The following is a 19,150-nucleotide window of genomic DNA, read 5'->3' as shown; positions in this document are numbered from 1 at the left end:
TGTACAGGAACCCCCGGCACCACATGACCCTCAGTATAAGACCTGTACAGGAACCCCCGGCACCACATGACCCTCAGTATAAGACCTGTACAGGAACCCCCGGCACCACATGACCCTCAGTATAAGACCTGTACAGGAACCCCCGGCACCACATTACTCTCAGTATAAGACCTGTACAGGAACCTGAGGCACCACATGACTCTCAGTATGAGACCTGTACAGGAACCCCCGGCACCACATGATTCTCAGTATAAGACCTGTACAGGAACCCCCGGCACCACATGACCCTCAGTATAAGACCTGTACAGGAACCCCCGGCACCACATTACTCTCAGTATAAGACCTGTACAGGAACCTCAGGCACCACATGACTCTCAGTATAAGGCCTGTACAGGAACCTCAGACACCACATGACTCTCAGTATGAGACCTGTACAGGAACCCCCGGCACCACATGACTCTCATTATAAGACCTGTACAGGAACCCCCGGCACCACATGACTCTCAGTATAAGACCTGTACAGGAACCCCCGGCACCACATTACTCTCAGAATAAGACCTGTACAGGAACCCCCGGCACCACATTACTCTCAGTATAAGACCTGTACAGGAACCTCAGGCACCACATTACTCTCAGTATAAGACCTGTACAGGAACCCCCGGCACCACATGACTCTCAGTATAAGACCTGTACAGGAACCTCAGGCACCACATGACTCTCAGTATAAGACCTGTACAGGAACCCCCGGCACCACATGACTCTCAGTATAAGACCTGTACAGGAACCCCCGGCACCACATGACTCTCAGTATAAGACCTGTACAGGAACCCCCGGCACCACATGACTCTCAGTATAAGACCTGTACAGGAACCTCAGGCACCACATGACTCTCAGTATAAGACCTGTACAGGAACCCCCGGCACCACATGACTCTCAGTATAAGACCTGTACAGGAACCCCCGGCACCACATGACTCTCAGTATAAGACCTGTACAGGAACCCCCGGCACCACATGACTCTCAGTATAAGACCTGTACAGGAACCCCCGGCACCACATGACTCTCAGTATAAGACCTGTACAGGAACCTCAGGCACCACATGACTCTCAGTATGAGACCTGTACAGGAACCCCCGACACCACATGACTCTCAGTATGAGACCTGTACAGGAACCCCCGACACCACATGACTCTCAGTATAAGACCTGTACAGGAACCCCCGGCACCACATTACTCTCAGTATGAGACCTGTACAGGAACCCCCGGCACCACATTACTCTCAGTATGAGCACCATTGAGCTTCATATTTCGGTTGAATTGGATTTGATGTTTCTTACCCTGCCATATAAATCTTAAAATGGCTTTATTCCACTGATCAAACAGCGAAAGAGAAAGAGAAATTTGGGTAAAACGTTCATTTTTATAGTTTAAATCCTTTGACTTGAATATGGGAGAAGGTTCCATTTTTCAAGATCTTTTTTATTGAAAGAAAAATAGGGGTATATTTTTGATCCAGAATAGTTGTTAGGTCTGTATGAAGTACAACTCCTAAATAAAGAGATTCTGTTGGTGGGTAATGGGTAAATCTTTTTAAAGGTCAGAAGGGGGCGCCAGAGAAAGAGCGTTTCAGTTTTTTGTACGTTTACTTTGTGTCCAGACATTGGACCAACTTCTTGAAAAATCATCATATAAAATGGAACATCATCCGTTCCAAATACAAAGTAAATAGGAGTCAGTGGATCCGTCAGATGAACTTTGATTTAATTCCTTGATTTTGGACAATCATAAAGAGCACCAATATTTTTTTTTGTTATATCATCGATTTGAAATTTCTTTAGTACTTTAAATAAATATGGCCAGCTTAGTGAATAAAAAGACTCATTGTGTGTAAAGATGGTCTTATGTCGTCTTGTGTGTGTCTCATTGTGTGTAAAGATGGTCTTATGTCCTCTTGTGTGTGTCTCATTGTGTGTAAAGATGGTCTTATGTCGTCTTGTGTGTGTCTCATTGTGTGTAAAGATGGTCTTATGTCGTCTTGTGTGTGTCTCATTGTGTGTAAAGATGGTCTTATGTCGTCTTGTGTGTGTCTCATTGTGTGTAAAGATGGTCTTATGTTGTCTTGTGTGTGTCTCATTGTGTGTATAGATGGTCTTATGTTGTCTTGTGTGTGTCTCATTGTGTGTAAAGATGGTCTTATGTCGTCTTGTGTGTCTCATTGTGTGTAAAGATGGTCTTATGTCGTCTTGTGTGTGTCTCATTGTGTGTAAAGATGGTCTTATGTCGTCTTGTGTGTGTCTCATTGTGTGTAAAGATGGTCTTATGTTGTCTTGTGTGTGTCTCATTGTGTGTAAAGATGGTCTTATGTCGTCTTGTGTCTGATCTTTGTGGATTCAGTTTGGGAGGATTTGTTCCATTCTGTTGGACATAATTGAGGTGAATAAACGATAGTCCACATTCAGGACAGAAATAGTCTCTATGAGGCACAGTCCAGTTGCTCTTTCCCTTCTTTTGGTCTCAGGGACATGATGGACTCTTTCACACTAGGAGGGAGGAGTTTTATTAAGTTCCCAGTTAAAAGTGTCCAAAAGTAACGGAGTAAGTGTGTCTTTTAGAGCTTTATATCACTCTGAGGTGTGTCTTTAGAGCTTTATACACTCTGAGGTGTGTCTTTAGAGCTTTATAACACTCTGAGGTGTGTCTTTAGAGCTTTATATCACTCTGAGGTGTGTCTTTAGAGCTTTATATCACTCTGAAGTGTGTCTTTAGAGCTTTATACACTCTGAGGTGTGTCTTTAGAGCTTTATAACACTCTGAGGTGTGTCTTTAGAGCTTTATAACACTCTGAGGTGTGTCTTTAGAGCTTTATATCACTCTGAGGTGTGTCTTTAGAGCTTTGTAAACTCTGAGGTGTGTCTTTAGAGCTTTATACCACTCTGAGGTGTGTCTTTAGAGCTTTATAACACTCTGAGGTGTGTCTTTAGAGCTTTATACCACTCTGAGGTGTGTGTTTAGAGCTTTATAAGACTCTGAGGTGTGTCTTTAGAGCTTTATAACACTCTGAGGTGTGTCTTTAGAGCTTTATACCACTCTGAGGTGTGTCTTTAGAGCTTTATACACTCTGAGGTGTGTCTTTAGAGCTTTATACACTCTGAGGTGTGTCTTTAGAGCTTTATACCACTCTGAGGTGTGTGTTTAGAGCTTTATAAGACTCTGAGGTGTGTCTTTAGAGCTTTATAACACTATGAGGTGCGTCTTTAGAGCTTTATACACTCTGAGGTGTGTCTTTAGAGCTTTATACACTCTGAGATGTGTCTTTAGAGCTTTATAACACTCTGAGGTGTGTCTTTAGAGCTTTATACACTCTGAGGTGTGTCTTTAGAGCTTTACACCACTCTGAGGTGTGTCTTTAGAGCCTTATACACTCTGAGGTGTGTCTTTAGAGCTTTATACCACTCTGAGGTGTGTCTTTAGAGCTTTATAACACTCTGAGGTGTGTCTTTAGAGCTTTATACCACTCTGAGGTGTGTCTTTAGAGCTTTATAACATTCTGAGGTGTGTCTTTAGAGCTTTATACCACTCTGAGGTGTGTCTTTAGAGCTTTATAACACTCTGAGGTGTGTCTTTAGAGCTTTATATCACTCTGAGGTGTGTCTTTAGAGCTTTATAACACTCTGAGGTGTGTCTTTAAAGCTTTATAACACTCTGAGGTGTGTCTTTAGAGCTTTATAACACTCTGAGGTGTGTCTTTAGAGCTTTATACCACTCTGAGGTGTGTCTTTAGAGCTTTATAACACTCTGAGGTGTGTCTTTAGAGCTTTATAACACTCTGAGGTGTGTCTTTAGAGCTTTATATCTCTCTGAGGTGTGTCTTTAGAGCTTTATACACTCTGAGATGTGTCTTTAGAGCTTTATAACACTCTGAGGTGTGTCTTTAGAGCTTTATAACACTCTGAGGTGTGTCTTTAGAGCTTTATACACTCTGAGATGTGTCTTTAGAGCTTTATAACACTCTGAGGTGTGTCTTTAGAGCTTTATACCACTCTGAGGTGTGTCTTTAGAGCTTTATACCACTCTGAGGTGTGTCTTTAGAGCTTTATACCACTCTGAGGTGTGTCTTTAGAGCTTTATACACTCTGAGGTGTGTCTTTAGAGCTTTATATCACTCTGAGGTGTGTCTTTAGAGCTTTATACACTCTGAGGTGTGTCTTTAGAGCTTTATACACTCTGAGATGTGTCTTTAGAGCTTTATAACACTCTGAGGTGTGTCTTTAGAGCTTTATATCACTCTGAGGTGTGTCTTTAGAGCCTTATACACTCTGAGGTGTGTCTTTAGAGCTTTATACCACTCTGAGGTGTGTCTTTAGAGCTTTATACCACTCTGAGGAGTGTGTTTAGAGCTTTATAAGACTCTGAGGTGTGTCTTTAGAGCTTTATAACACTCTGAGGTGTGTCTTTAGAGCTTTAAAACACTCTGAGGTGTGTCTTTAGAGCTTCATACACTCTGAGGTGTGTCTTTAGAGCTTTATACCACTCTGAGGAGTGTGTTTAGAGCTTTATAAGACTCTGAGGTGTGTCTTTAGAGCTTTATAACACTCTGAGGTGTGTCTTTAGAGCTTTAAAACACTCTGAGGTGTGTCTTTAGAGCTTCATACACTCTGAGGTGTGTCTTTAGAGCTTTATAACACTCTGAGGTGTGTCTTTAGAGCTTTATATCACTCTGAGGTGTGTCTTTAGAGCTTTATAACACTCTGAGGTGTGTCTTTAGAGCTTTATATCACTCTGAGGTGTGTCTTTAGAGCTTTATAACACTCTGAGGTGTGTCTTTAGAGCTTTATACCACTCTGAGGTGTGTCTTTAGAGCTTTATACACTCTGAGGTGTGTCTTTAGAGCTTTATATCACTCTGAGGTGTGTCTTTAGAGCTTTATAACACTCTGAGGTGTGTCTTTAGAGCTTTATACCACTCTGAGGTGTGTCTTTAGAGCTTTATAACACTCTGAGGTGTGTCTTTAGAGCTTTATACACTCTGAGATGTGTCTTTAGAGCTTTATATCACTCTGAGGTGTGTCTTTAGAGCTTTATACACTCTGAGATGTGTCTTTAGAGCTTTATAACACTCTGAGGTGTGTCTTTAGAGCTTTATAACACTCTGAGATGTGTCTTTAGAGCTTTATACACTCTGAGGTGTGTCTTTAGAGCTTTATACACTCTGAAGTGTGTCTTTAGAGCTTTGTAATCTCTGAGGTGTGTCTTTAGAGCTTTATAACACTCTGAGGTGTGTCTTTAGAGCTTTATAACACTCTGAGGTGTGTCTTTAGAGCTTTATACACTCTGAGATGTGTCTTTAGAGCTTTATACACTCTGAGGTGTGTCTTTAGAGCTTTATAACACTCTGAGGTGTGTCTTTAGAGCTTTATACACTCTGAGGTGTGTCTTTAGAGCTTTATACACTCTGAGGTGTGTCTTTAGAGCTTTATAACACTCTGAGGTGTGTCTTTAGAGCTTTGTATCACTCTGAGGTGTGTCTTTAGAGCTTTATACACTCTGAGATGTGTCTTTAGAGCTTTATAACACTCTGAGGTGTGTCTTTAGAGCTTTATATCACTCTGAGGTGTGTCTTTAGAGCTTTATACACTCTGAGATGTGTCTTTAGAGCTTTATAACACTCTGAGGTGTGTCTTTAGAGCTTTATATCACTCTGAGGTGTGTCTTTAGAGCTTTATACACTCTAAGGTGTGTCTTTAGAGCTTTGTAAACTCTGAGGTGTGTCTTTAGAGCTTTATACCACTCTGAGGTGTGTCTTTAGAGCTTTATAACACTCTGAGGTGTGTCTTTAGAGCTTTATACCACTCTGAGGTGTGTGTTTAGAGCTTTATAAGACTCTGAGGTGTGTCTTTAGAGCTTTATAACACTCTGAGGTGTGTCTTTAGAGCTTTATAACACTCTGAGGTGTGTCTTTAGAGCTTTATAACACTCTGAGGTGTGTCTTTAGGGCTTTATACCACTCTGAGGTGTGTGTTTAGAGCTTTATAAGACTCTGAGGTGTGTCTTTAGAGCTTTATAACACTCTGAGGTGTGTCTTTAGAGCCTCATACACTATGAGGTGCGTCTTTAGAGCTTTATACACTCTGAGGTGTGTCTTTAGAGCTTTATACACTCTGAGGTGTGTCTTTAGAGCTTTATACCACTCTGAGGTGTGTCTTTAGAGCCTTATACACTCTGAGGTGTGTCTTTAGAGCTTTATACCACTCTGAGGTGTGTCTTTAGAGCTTTATAACACTCTGAGGTGTGTCTTTAGAGCTTTATACCACTCTGAGGTGTGTCTTTAGAGCTTTATAACATTCTGAGGTGTGTCTTTAGAGCTTTATACCACTCTGAGGTGTGTCTTTAGAGCTTTATAACACTCTGAGGTGTGTCTTTAGAGCTTTATATCACTCTGAGGTGTGTCTTTAGAGCTTTATAACACTCTGAGGTGTGTCTTTAAAGCTTTATAACACTCTGAGGTGTGTCTTTAGAGCTTTATAACACTCTGAGGTGTGTCTTTAGAGCTTTATACCACTCTGAGGTGTGTCTTTAGAGCTTTATAACACTCTGAGGTGTGTCTTTAGAGCTTTATAACACTGAGGTGTGTCTTTAGAGCTTTATATCTCTCTGAGGTGTGTCTTTAGAGCTTTATACACTCTGAGATGTGTCTTTAGAGCTTTATAACACTCTGAGGTGTGTCTTTAGAGCTTTATAACACTCTGAGGTGTGTCTTTAGAGCTTTATACACTCTGAGATGTGTCTTTAGAGCTTTATAACACTCTGAGGTGTGTCTTTAGAGCTTTATACCACTCTGAGGTGTGTCTTTAGAGCTTTATACCACTCCGAGGTGTGTCTTTAGAGCTTTATACACTCTGAGGTGTGTCTTTAGAGCTTTATATCACTCTGAGGTGTGTCCTTAGAGCTTTATACACTCTGAGGTGTGTCTTTAGAGCTTTATACACTCTGAGATGTGTCTTTAGAGCTTTATAACACTCTGAGGTGTGTCTTTAGAGCTTTATATCACTCTGAGGTGTGTCTTTAGAGCTTTATATCACTCTGAGGTGTGTCTTTAGAGCTTTATACACTCTGAGATGTGTCTTTAGAGCTTTATAACACTCTGAGGTGTGTCTTTAGAGCTTTATAACACTCTGAGGTGTGTCTTTAGAGCTTTATATCACTCTGAGGTGTGTCTTTAGAGCTTTGTAAACTCTGAGGTGTGTCTTTAGAGCTTTATACCACTCTGAAGTGTGTCTTTAGAGCTTTATAACACTCTGAGGTGTGTCTTTAGAGCTTTATACCACTCTGAGGAGTGTGTTTAGAGCTTTATAAGACTCTGAGGTGTGTCTTTAGAGCTTTATAACACTCTGAGGTGTGTCTTTAGAGCTTTATAACACTCAGAGGTGTGTCTTTAGAGCTTTATACACTCTGAGGTGTGTCTTTAGAGCTTTATACACTCTGAGGTGTGTCTTTAGAGCTTTATACCACTCTGAGGTGTGTGTTTAGAGCTTTATAAGACTCTGAGGTGTGTCTTTAGAGCTTTATAACACTCTGAGGTGTGTCTTTAGAGCCTCATACACTATGAGGTGCGTCTTTAGAGCTTTATACACTCTGAGGTGTGTCTTTAGAGCTTTATGCAACTCTGAGGTGTGTCTTTAGAGCCTTATACACTCTGAGGTGTGTCTTTAGAGCTTTATACCACTCTGAGGTGTGTCTTTAGAGCTTTATAACACTCTGAGGTGTGTCTTTAGAGCTTTATACCACTCTGAGGTGTGTCTTTAGAGCTTTATACCACTCTGAGGTGTGTCTTTAGAGCTTTATAACATTCTGAGGTGTGTCTTTAGAGCTTTATACCACTCTGAGGTGTGTCTTTAGAGCTTTATATCACTCTGAGGTGTGTCTTTAGAGCTTTATAACACTCTGAGGTGTGTCTTTAAAGCTTTATAACACTCTGAGGTGTGTCTTTAGAGCTTTATAACACTCTGAGGTGTGTCTTTAGAGCTTTATACCACTCTGAGGTGTGTCTTTAGAGCTTTATAACACTCTGAGGTGTGTCTTTAGAGCTTTATAACACTCTGAGGTGTGTCTTTAGAGCTTTATATCTCTCTGAGGTGTGTCTTTAGAGCTTTATACACTCTGAGATGTGTCTTTAGAGCTTTATAACACTCTGAGGTGTGTCTTTAGAGCTTTATAACACTCTGAGGTGTGTCTTTAGAGCTTTATACACTCTGAGATGTGTCTTTAGAGCTTTATAACACTCTGAGGTGTGTATTTAGAGCTTTATAACACTCTGAGGTGTGTCTTTAGAGCTTTATACACTCTGAGGTGTGTCTTTAGAGCTTTATAACACTCTGAGGTGTGTCTTTAGAGCTTTATACACTCTGAGGTGTGTCTTTAGAGCTTTATATCACTCTGAGGTGTGTCTTTAAAGCTTTATATCACTCTGAGGTGTGTCTTTAGAGCTTTATACACTCTGAGGTGTGTCTTTAGAGCTTTATACACTCTGAGGTGTGTCTTTAGAGCTTTATACCACTCTGAGGTGTGTCTTTAGAGCCTTATACACTCTGAGGTGTGTCTTTAGAGCTTTATACCACTCTGAGGTGTGTCTTTAGAGCTTTATAACACTCTGAGGTGTGTCTTTAGAGCTTTATACCACTCTGAGGTGTGTCTTTAGAGCTTTATACCACTCTGAGGTGTGTCTTTAGAGCTTTATAACATTCTGAGGTGTGTCTTTAGAGCTTTATACCACTCTGAGGTGTGTCTTTAGAGCTTTATAACACTCTGAGGTGTGTCTTTAGAGCTTTATATCACTCTGAGGTGTGTCTTTAGAGCTTTATAACACTCTGAGGTGTGTCTTTAAAGCTTTATAACACTCTGAGGTGTGTCTTTAGAGCTTTATAACACTCTGAGGTGTGTCTTTAGAGCTTTATACCACTCTGAGGTGTGTCTTTAGAGCTTTATAACACTCTGAGGTGTGTCTTTAGAGCTTTATAACACTGAGGTGTGTCTTTAGAGCTTTATATCTCTCTGAGGTGTGTCTTTAGAGCTTTATACACTCTGAGATGTGTCTTTAGAGCTTTATAACACTCTGAGGTGTGTCTTTAGAGCTTTATAACACTCTGAGGTGTGTCTTTAGAGCTTTATACACTCTGAGATGTGTCTTTAGAGCTTTATAACACTCTGAGGTGTGTCTTTAGAGCTTTATACCACTCTGAGGTGTGTCTTTAGAGCTTTATACCACTCCGAGGTGTGTCTTTAGAGCTTTATACACTCTGAGGTGTGTCTTTAGAGCTTTATATCACTCTGAGGTGTGTCTTTAGAGCTTTATACACTCTGAGGTGTGTCTTTAGAGCTTTATACACTCTGAGATGTGTCTTTAGAGCTTTATAACACTCTGAGGTGTGTCTTTAGAGCTTTATATCACTCTGAGGTGTGTCTTTAGAGCTTTATATCACTCTGAGGTGTGTCTTTAGAGCTTTATACACTCTGAGATGTGTCTTTAGAGCTTTATAACACTCTGAGGTGTGTCTTTAGAGCTTTATAACACTCTGAGGTGTGTCTTTAGAGCTTTATATCACTCTGAGGTGTGTCTTTAGAGCTTTGTAAACTCTGAGGTGTGTCTTTAGAGCTTTATACCACTCTGAAGTGTGTCTTTAGAGCTTTATAACACTCTGAGGTGTGTCTTTAGAGCTCTATACCACTCTGAGGAGTGTGTTTAGAGCTTTATAAGACTCTGAGGTGTGTCTTTAGAGCTTTATAACACTCTGAGGTGTGTCTTTAGAGCTTTATAACACTCGGAGGTGTGTCTTTAGAGCTTTATACACTCTGAGGTGTGTCTTTAGAGCTTTATACACTCTGAGGTGTGTCTTTAGAGCTTTATACCACTCTGAGGTGTGTGTTTAGAGCTTTATAAGACTCTGAGGTGTGTCTTTAGAGCTTTATAACACTCTGAGGTGTGTCTTTAGAGCCTCATACACTATGAGGTGCGTCTTTAGAGCTTTATACACTCTGAGGTGTGTCTTTAGAGCTTTATGCCACTCTGAGGTGTGTCTTTAGAGCCTTATACACTCTGAGGTGTGTCTTTAGAGCTTTATACCACTCTGAGGTGTGTCTTTAGAGCTTTATAACACTCTGAGGTGTGTCTTTAGAGCTTTATACCACTCTGAGGTGTGTCTTTAGAGCTTTATACCACTCTGAGGTGTGTCTTTAGAGCTTTATAACACTCTGAGGTGTGTCTTTAGAGCTTTATAACATTCTGAGGTGTGTCTTTAGAGCTTTATACCACTCTGAGGTGTGTCTTTAGAGCTTTATATCACTCTGAGGTGTGTCTTTAGAGCTTTATAACACTCTGAGGTGTGTCTTTAAAGCTTTATAACACTCTGAGGTGTGTCTTTAGAGCTTTATAACACTCTGAGGTGTGTCTTTAGAGCTTTATACCACTCTGAGGTGTGTCTTTAGAGCTTTATAACACTCTGAGGTGTGTCTTTAGAGCTTTATAACACTCTGAGGTGTGTCTTTAGAGCTTTATATCTCTCTGAGGTGTGTCTTTAGAGCTTTATACACTCTGAGATGTGTCTTTAGAGCTTTATAACACTCTGAGGTGTGTCTTTAGAGCTTTATAACACTCTGAGGTGTGTCTTTAGAGCTTTATACACTCTGAGATGTGTCTTTAGAGCTTTATAACACTCTGAGGTGTGTATTTAGAGCTTTATACCACTCTGAGGTGTGTCTTTAGAGCTTTATACACTCTGAGGTGTGTCTTTAGAGCTTTATAACACTCTGAGGTGTGTCTTTAGAGCTTTATACACTCTGAGGTGTGTCTTTAGAGCTTTATATCACTCTGAGGTGTGTCTTTAGAGCTTTATATCACTCTGAGGTGTGTCTTTAGAGCTTTATACACTCTGAGGTGTGTCTTTAGAGCTTTATACACTCTGAGATGTGTCTTTAGAGCTTTATAACACTCTGAGGTGTGTCTTTAGAGCTTTATAACACTCTGAGGTGTGTCTTTAGAGCTTTATATCACTCTGAGGTGTGTCTTTAGAGCTTTGTAAACTCTGAGGTGTGTCTTTAGAGCTTTATACACTCTGAGGTGTGTCTTTAGAGCTTTATAACACTCTGAGGTGTGTCTTTAGAGCTTTATACCACTCTGAGGTGTGTGTTTAGAGCTTTATAAGACTCTGAGGTGTGTCTTTAGAGCTTTATAACACTCTGAGGTGTGTCTTTAGAGCTTTATAACACTCTGAGGTGTGTCTTTAGGGCTTTATACCACTCTGAGGTGTGTGTTTAGAGCTTTATAAGACTCTGAGGTGTGTCTTTAGAGCTTTATACACTCTGAGGTGTGTCTTTAGAGCTTTATATCACTCTGAGGTGTGTCTTTAGAGCTTTATACACTCTGAGGTGTGTCTTTAGAGCTTTATAACACTCTGAGGTGTGTCTTTAGAGCCTCATACACTATGAGGTGCGTCTTTAGAGCTTTATACACTCTGAGGTGTGTCTTTAGAGCTTTATACACTCTGAGGTGTGTCTTTAGAGCTTTATACCACTCTGAGGTGTGTCTTTAGAGCCTTATACACTCTGAGGTGTGTCTTTAGAGCTTTATACCACTCTGAGGTGTGTCTTTAGAGCCTTATACACTCTGAGGTGTGTCTTTAGAGCTTTATACCACTCTGAGGTGTGTCTTTAGAGCTTTATAACACTCTGAGGTGTGTCTTTAGAGCTTTATACCACTCTGAGGTGTGTCTTTAGAGCTTTATACCACTCTGAGGTGTGTCTTTAGAGCTTTATAACATTCTGAGGTGTGTCTTTAGAGCTTTATACCACTCTGAGGTGTGTCTTTAGAGCTTTATAACACTCTGAGGTGTGTCTTTAGAGCTTTATATCACTCTGAGGTGTGTCTTTAGAGCTTTATAACACTCTGAGGTGTGTCTTTAAAGCTTTATAACACTCTGAGGTGTGTCTTTAGAGCTTTATACCACTCTGAGGTGTGTCTTTAGAGCTTTATAACACTCTGAGGTGTGTCTTTAGAGCTTTATAACACTCTGAGGTGTGTCTTTAGAGCTTTATTTCTCTCTGAGGTGTGTCTTTAGAGCTTTATACACTCTGAGATGTGTCTTTAGAGCTTTATAACACTCTGAGGTGTGTCTTTAGAGCTTTATAACACTCTGAGGTGTGTCTTTAGAGCTTTATACACTCTGAGATGTGTCTTTAGAGCTTTATAACACTCTGAGGTGTGTCTCTAGAGCTTTATACCACTCTGAGGTGTGTCTTTAGAGCTTTATACCACTCCGAGGTGTGTCTTTAGAGCTTTATACACTCTGAGGTGTGTCTTTAGAGCTTTATATCACTCTGAGGTGTGTCTTTAGAGCTTTATACACTCTGAGGTGTGTCTTTAGAGCTTTATACACTCTGAGATGTGTCTTTAGAGCTTTATAACACTCTGAGGTGTGTCTTTGTGTCTTTAGAGCTTTATATCACTCTGAGGTGTGTCTTTAGAGCTTTATATCACTCTGAGGTGTGTCTTTAGAGCTTTATACACTCTGAGATGTGTCTTTAGAGCTTTATAACACTCTGAGGTGTGTCTTTAGAGCTTTATAACACTCTGAGGTGTGTCTTTAGAGCTTTATATCACTCTGAGGTGTGTCTTTAGAGCTTTATACCACTCTGAGGTGTGTCTTTAGAGCCTTATACACTCTGAGGTGTGTCTTTAGAGCTTTATACCACTCTGAGGTGTGTCTTTAGAGCTTTATAACACTCTGAGGTGTGTCTTTAGAGCCTTATACACTCTGAGGTGTGTCTTTAGAGCTTTATACCACTCTGAGGTGTGTCTTTAGAGCTTTATAACACTCTGAGGTGTGTCTTTAGAGCTTTATACCACTCTGAGGTGTGTCTTTAGAGCTTTATACCACTCTGAGGTGTGTCTTTAGAGCTTTATAACACTCTGAGGTGTGTCTTTAGAGCTTTATAACATTCTGAGGTGTGTCTTTAGAGCTTTATACCACTCTGAGGTGTGTCTTTAGAGCTTTATATCACTCTGAGGTGTGTCTTTAGAGCTTTATAACACTCTGAGGTGTGTCTTTAAAGCTTTATAACACTCTGAGGTGTGTCTTTAGAGCTTTATAACACTCTGAGGTGTGTCTTTAGAGCTTTATACCACTCTGAGGTGTGTCTTTAGAGCTTTATAACACTCTGAGGTGTGTCTTTAGAGCTTTATAACACTCTGAGGTGTGTCTTTAGAGCTTTATATCTCTCTGAGGTGTGTCTTTAGAGCTTTATACACTCTGAGATGTGTCTTTAGAGCTTTATAACACTCTGAGGTGTGTCTTTAGAGCTTTATAACACTCTGAGGTGTGTCTTTAGAGCTTTATACACTCTGAGATGTGTCTTTAGAGCTTTATAACACTCTGAGGTGTGTATTTAGAGCTTTATACCACTCTGAGGTGTGTCTTTAGAGCTTTATACACTCTGAGGTGTGTCTTTAGAGCTTTATAACACTCTGAGGTGTGTCTTTAGAGCTTTATACACTCTGAGGTGTGTCTTTAGAGCTTTATATCACTCTGAGGTGTGTCTTTAGAGCTTTATATCACTCTGAGGTGTGTCTTTAGAGCTTTATACACTCTGAGGTGTGTCTTTAGAGCTTTATACACTCTGAGATGTGTCTTTAGAGCTTTATAACACTCTGAGGTGTGTCTTTAGAGCTTTATAACACTCTGAGGTGTGTCTTTAGAGCTTTATATCACTCTGAGGTGTGTCTTTAGAGCTTTGTAAACTCTGAGGTGTGTCTTTAGAGCTTTATACACTCTGAGGTGTGTCTTTAGAGCTTTATAACACTCTGAGGTGTGTCTTTAGAGCTTTATACCACTCTGAGGTGTGTGTTTAGAGCTTTATAAGACTCTGAGGTGTGTCTTTAGAGCTTTATAACACTCTGAGGTGTGTCTTTAGAGCTTTATAACACTCTGAGGTGTGTCTTTAGGGCTTTATACCACTCTGAGGTGTGTGTTTAGAGCTTTATAAGACTCTGAGGTGTGTCTTTAGAGCTTTATACACTCTGAGGTGTGTCTTTAGAGCTTTATATCACTCTGAGGTGTGTCTTTAGAGCTTTATACACTCTGAGGTGTGTCTTTAGAGCTTTATAACACTCTGAGGTGTGTCTTTAGAGCCTCATACACTATGAGGTGCGTCTTTAGAGCTTTATACACTCTGAGGTGTGTCTTTAGAGCTTTATACACTCTGAGGTGTGTCTTTAGAGCTTTATACCACTCTGAGGTGTGTCTTTAGAGCCTTATACACTCTGAGGTGTGTCTTTAGAGCTTTATACCACTCTGAGGTGTGTCTTTAGAGCCTTATACACTCTGAGGTGTGTCTTTAGAGCTTTATACCACTCTGAGGTGTGTCTTTAGAGCTTTATAACACTCTGAGGTGTGTCTTTAGAGCTTTATACCACTCTGAGGTGTGTCTTTAGAGCTTTATACCACTCTGAGGTGTGTCTTTAGAGCTTTATAACATTCTGAGGTGTGTCTTTAGAGCTTTATACCACTCTGAGGTGTGTCTTTAGAGCTTTATAACACTCTGAGGTGTGTCTTTAGAGCTTTATATCACTCTGAGGTGTGTCTTTAGAGCTTTATAACACTCTGAGGTGTGTCTTTAAAGCTTTATAACACTCTGAGGTGTGTCTTTAGAGCTTTATACCACTCTGAGGTGTGTCTTTAGAGCTTTATAACACTCTGAGGTGTGTCTTTAGAGCTTTATAACACTCTGAGGTGTGTCTTTAGAGCTTTATATCTCTCTGAGGTGTGTCTTTAGAGCTTTATACACTCTGAGATGTGTCTTTAGAGCTTTATAACACTCTGAGGTGTGTCTTTAGAGCTTTATAACACTCTGAGGTGTGTCTTTAGAGCTTTATACACTCTGAGATGTGTCTTTAGAGCTTTATAACACTCTGAGGTGTGTCTCTAGAGCTTTATACCACTCTGAGGTGTGTCTTTAGAGCTTTATACCACTCCGAGGTGTGTCTTTAGAGCTTTATACACTCTGAGGTGTGTCTTTAGAGCTTTATATCACTCTGAGGTGTGTCTTTAGAGCTTTATACACTCTGAGGTGTGTCTTTAGAGCTTTATACACTCTGAGATGTGTCTTTAGAGCTTTATAACACTCTGAGGTGTGTCTTTGTGTCTTTAGAGCTTTATATCACTCTGAGGTGTGTCTTTAGAGCTTTATATCACTCTGAGGTGTGTCTTTAGAGCTTTATACACTCTGAGATGTGTCTTTAGAGCTTTATAACACTCTGAGGTGTGTCTTTAGAGCTTTATAACACTCTGAGGTGTGTCTTTAGAGCTTTATATCACTCTGAGGTGTGTCTTTAGAGCTTTATACCACTCTGAGGTGTGTCTTTAGAGCCTTATACACTCTGAGGTGTGTCTTTAGAGCTTTATACCACTCTGAGGTGTGTCTTTAGAGCTTTATAACACTCTGAGGTGTGTCTTTAGAGCTTTATACCACTCTGAGGTGTGTCTTTAGAGCTTTATACCACTCTGAGGTGTGTCTTTAGAGCTTTATAACATTCTGAGGTGTGTCTTTAGAGCTTTATACCACTCTGAGGTGTGTCTTTAGAGCTTTATAACACTCTGAGGTGTGTCTTTAGAGCTTTATATCACTCTGAGGTGTGTCTTTAGAGCTTTATAACACTCTGAGGTGTGTCTTTAAAGCTTTATAACACTCTGAGGTGTGTCTTTAGAGCTTTATAACACTCTGAGGTGTGTCTTTAGAGCTTTATACCACTCTGAGGTGTGTCTTTAGAGCTTTATAACACTCTGAGGTGTGTCTTTAGAGCTTTATAACACTGAGGTGTGTCTTTAGAGCTTTATATCTCTCTGAGGTGTGTCTTTAGAGCTTTATACACTCTGAGATGTGTCTTTAGAGCTTTATAACACTCTGAGGTGTGTCTTTAGAGCTTTATACCACTCTGAGGTGTGTCTTTAGAGCTTTATACACTCTGAGATGTGTCTTTAGAGCTTTATAACACTCTGAGGTGTGTCTTTAGAGCTTTATACCACTCTGAGGTGTGTCTTTAGAGCTTTATACCACTCCGAGGTGTGTCTTTAGAGCTTTATACACTCTGAGGTGTGTCTTTAGAGCTTTATATCACTCTGAGGTGTGTCTTTAGAGCTTTATACACTCTGAGGTGTGTCTTTAGAGCTTTATACACTCTGAGATGTGTCTTTAGAGCTTTATAACACTCTGAGGTGTGTCTTTAGAGCTTTATATCACTCTGAGGTGTGTCTTTAGAGCTTTATATCACTCTGAGGTGTGTCTTTAGAGCTTTATACACTCTGAGATGTGTCTTTAGAGCTTTATAACACTCTGAGGTGTGTCTTTAGAGCTTTATAACACTCTGAGGTGTGTCTTTAGAGCTTTATATCACTCTGAGGTGTGTCTTTAGAGCTTTGTAAACTCTGAGGTGTGTCTTTAGAGCTTTATACCACTCTGAAGTGTGTCTTTAGAGCTTTATAACACTCTGAGGTGTGTCTTTAGAGCTTTATACCACTCTGAGGAGTGTGTTTAGAGCTTTATAAGACTCTGAGGTGTGTCTTTAGAGCTTTATAACACTCTGAGGTGTGTCTTTAGAGCTTTATAACACTCGGAGGTGTGTCTTTAGAGCTTTATACACTCTGAGGTGTGTCTTTAGAGCTTTATACACTCTGAGGTGTGTCTTTAGAGCTTTATACCACTCTGAGGTGTGTGTTTAGAGCTTTATAAGACTCTGAGGTGTGTCTTTAGAGCTTTATAACACTCTGAGGTGTGTCTTTAGAGCCTCATACACTATGAGGTGCGTCTTTAGAGCTTTATACACTCTGAGGTGTGTCTTTAGAGCTTTATGCCACTCTGAGGTGTGTCTTTAGAGCCTTATAACACTCTGAGGTGTGTCTTTAGAGCTTTATACACTCTGAGATGTGTCTTTAGAGCTTTATAACACTCTGAGGTGTGTCTTTAGAGCTTTATAACACTCTGAGGTGTGTCTTTAGAGCTTTATACACTCTGAGATGTGTCTTTAGAGCTTTATAACACTCTGAGGTGTGTATTTAGAGCTTTATACCACTCTGAGGTGTGTCTTTAGAGCTTTATACACTCTGAGGTGTGTCTTTAGAGCTTTATAACACTCTGAGGTGTGTCTTTAGAGCTTTATACACTCTGAGGTGTGTCTTTAGAGCTTTATATCACTCTGAGGTGTGTCTTTAGAGCTTTATATCACTCTGAGGTGTGTCTTTAGAGCTTTATACACTCTGAGGTGTGTCTTTAGAGCTTTATACACTCTGAGATGTGTCTTTAGAGCTTTATAACACTCTGAGGTGTGTCTTTAGAGCTTTATAACACTCTGAGGTGTGTCTTTAGAGCTTTATATCACTCTGAGGTGTGTCTTTAGAGCTTTGTAAACTCTGAGGTGTGTCTTTAGAGCTTTATACACTCTGAGGTGTGTCTTTAGAGCTTTATAACACTCTGAGGTGTGTCTTTAGAGCTTTATACCACTCTGAGGTGTGTGTTTAGAGCTTTATAAGACTCTGAGGTGTGTCTTTAGAGCTTTATAACACTCTGAGGTGTGTCTTTAGAGCTTTATAACACTCTGAGGTGTGTCTTTAGGGCTTTATACCACTCTGAGGTGTGTGTTTAGAGCTTTATAAGACTCTGAGGTGTGTCTTTAGAGCTTTATACACTCTGAGGTGTGTCTTTAGAGCTTTATATCACTCTGAGGTGTGTCTTTAGAGCTTTATACACTCTGAGGTGTGTCTTTAGAGCTTTATAACACTCTGAGGTGTGTCTTTAGAGCCTCATACACTATGAGGTGCGTCTTTAGAGCTTTATACACTCTGAGGTGTGTCTTTAGAGCTTTATACACTCTGAGGTGTGTCTTTAGAGCTTTATACCACTCTGAGGTGTGTCTTTAGAGCCTTATACACTCTGAGGTGTGTCTTTAGAGCTTTATACCACTCTGAGGTGTGTCTTTAGAGCCTTATACACTCTGAGGTGTGTCTTTAGAGCTTTATACCACTCTGAGGTGTGTCTTTAGAGCTTTATAACACTCTGAGGTGTGTCTTTAGAGCTTTATACCACTCTGAGGTGTGTCTTTAGAGCTTTATACCACTCTGAGGTGTGTCTTTAGAGCTTTATAACATTCTGAGGTGTGTCTTTAGAGCTTTATACCACTCTGAGGTGTGTCTTTAGAGCTTTATAACACTCTGAGGTGTGTCTTTAGAGCTTTATATCACTCTGAGGTGTGTCTTTAGAGCTTTATAACACTCTGAGGTGTGTCTTTAAAGCTTTATAACACTCTGAGGTGTGTCTTTAGAGCTTTATACCACTCTGAGGTGTGTCTTTAGAGCTTTATAACACTCTGAGGTGTGTCTTTAGAGCTTTATAACACTCTGAGGTGTGTCTTTAGAGCTTTATATCTCTCTGAGGTGTGTCTTTAGAGCTTTATACACTCTGAGATGTGTCTTTAGAGCTTTATAACACTCTGAGGTGTGTCTTTAGAGCTTTATAACACTCTGAGGTGTGTCTTTAGAGCTTTATACACTCTGAGATGTGTCTTTAGAGCTTTATAACACTCTGAGGTGTGTCTTTAGAGCTTTATACCACTCTGAGGTGTGTCTTTAGAGCTTTATACCACTCCGAGGTGTGTCTTTAGAGCTTTATACACTCTGAGGTGTGTCTTTAGAGCTTTATATCACTCTGAGGTGTGTCTTTAGAGCTTTATACACTCTGAGGTGTGTCTTTAGAGCTTTATACACTCTGAGATGTGTCTTTAGAGCTTTATAACACTCTGAGGTGTGTCTTTGTGTCTTTAGAGCTTTATATCACTCTGAGGTGTGTCTTTAGAGCTTTATATCACTCTGAGGTGTGTCTTTAGAGCTTTATACACTCTGAGATGTGTCTTTAGAGCTTTATAACACTCTGAGGTGTGTCTTTAGAGCTTTATAACACTCTGAGGTGTGTCTTTAGAGCTTTATATCACTCTGAGGTGTGTCTTTAGAGCTTTATACCACTCTGAGGTGTGTCTTTAGAGCCTTATACACTCTGAGGTGTGTCTTTAGAGCTTTATACCACTCTGAGGTGTGTCTTTAGAGCTTTATAACACTCTGAG

The 19,150-nt window shown here is 40.2% G+C and overlaps 1 protein-coding gene across 1 annotated transcript in view; it reads right to left on the bottom strand.

Annotated features, from left to right (window-relative positions):
• Positions 1-19,150, bottom strand: part of hao1 (hydroxyacid oxidase (glycolate oxidase) 1) — a 63,550-nt gene that overhangs the window by 8,052 nt on the left and 36,348 nt on the right. The window lies entirely within an intron of this gene.

The sequence above is a fragment of the Eucyclogobius newberryi genome, unplaced genomic scaffold (assembly GCF_026437365.1).
Source record: "Eucyclogobius newberryi isolate DKJ021-1_F unplaced genomic scaffold, fEucNew1.0.hap1 SCAF_13, whole genome shotgun sequence".
NCBI lineage: Eukaryota > Metazoa > Chordata > Actinopteri > Gobiiformes > Gobiidae > Eucyclogobius > Eucyclogobius newberryi.
This window is presented reverse-complemented; position numbering and strand designations above follow the sequence as displayed.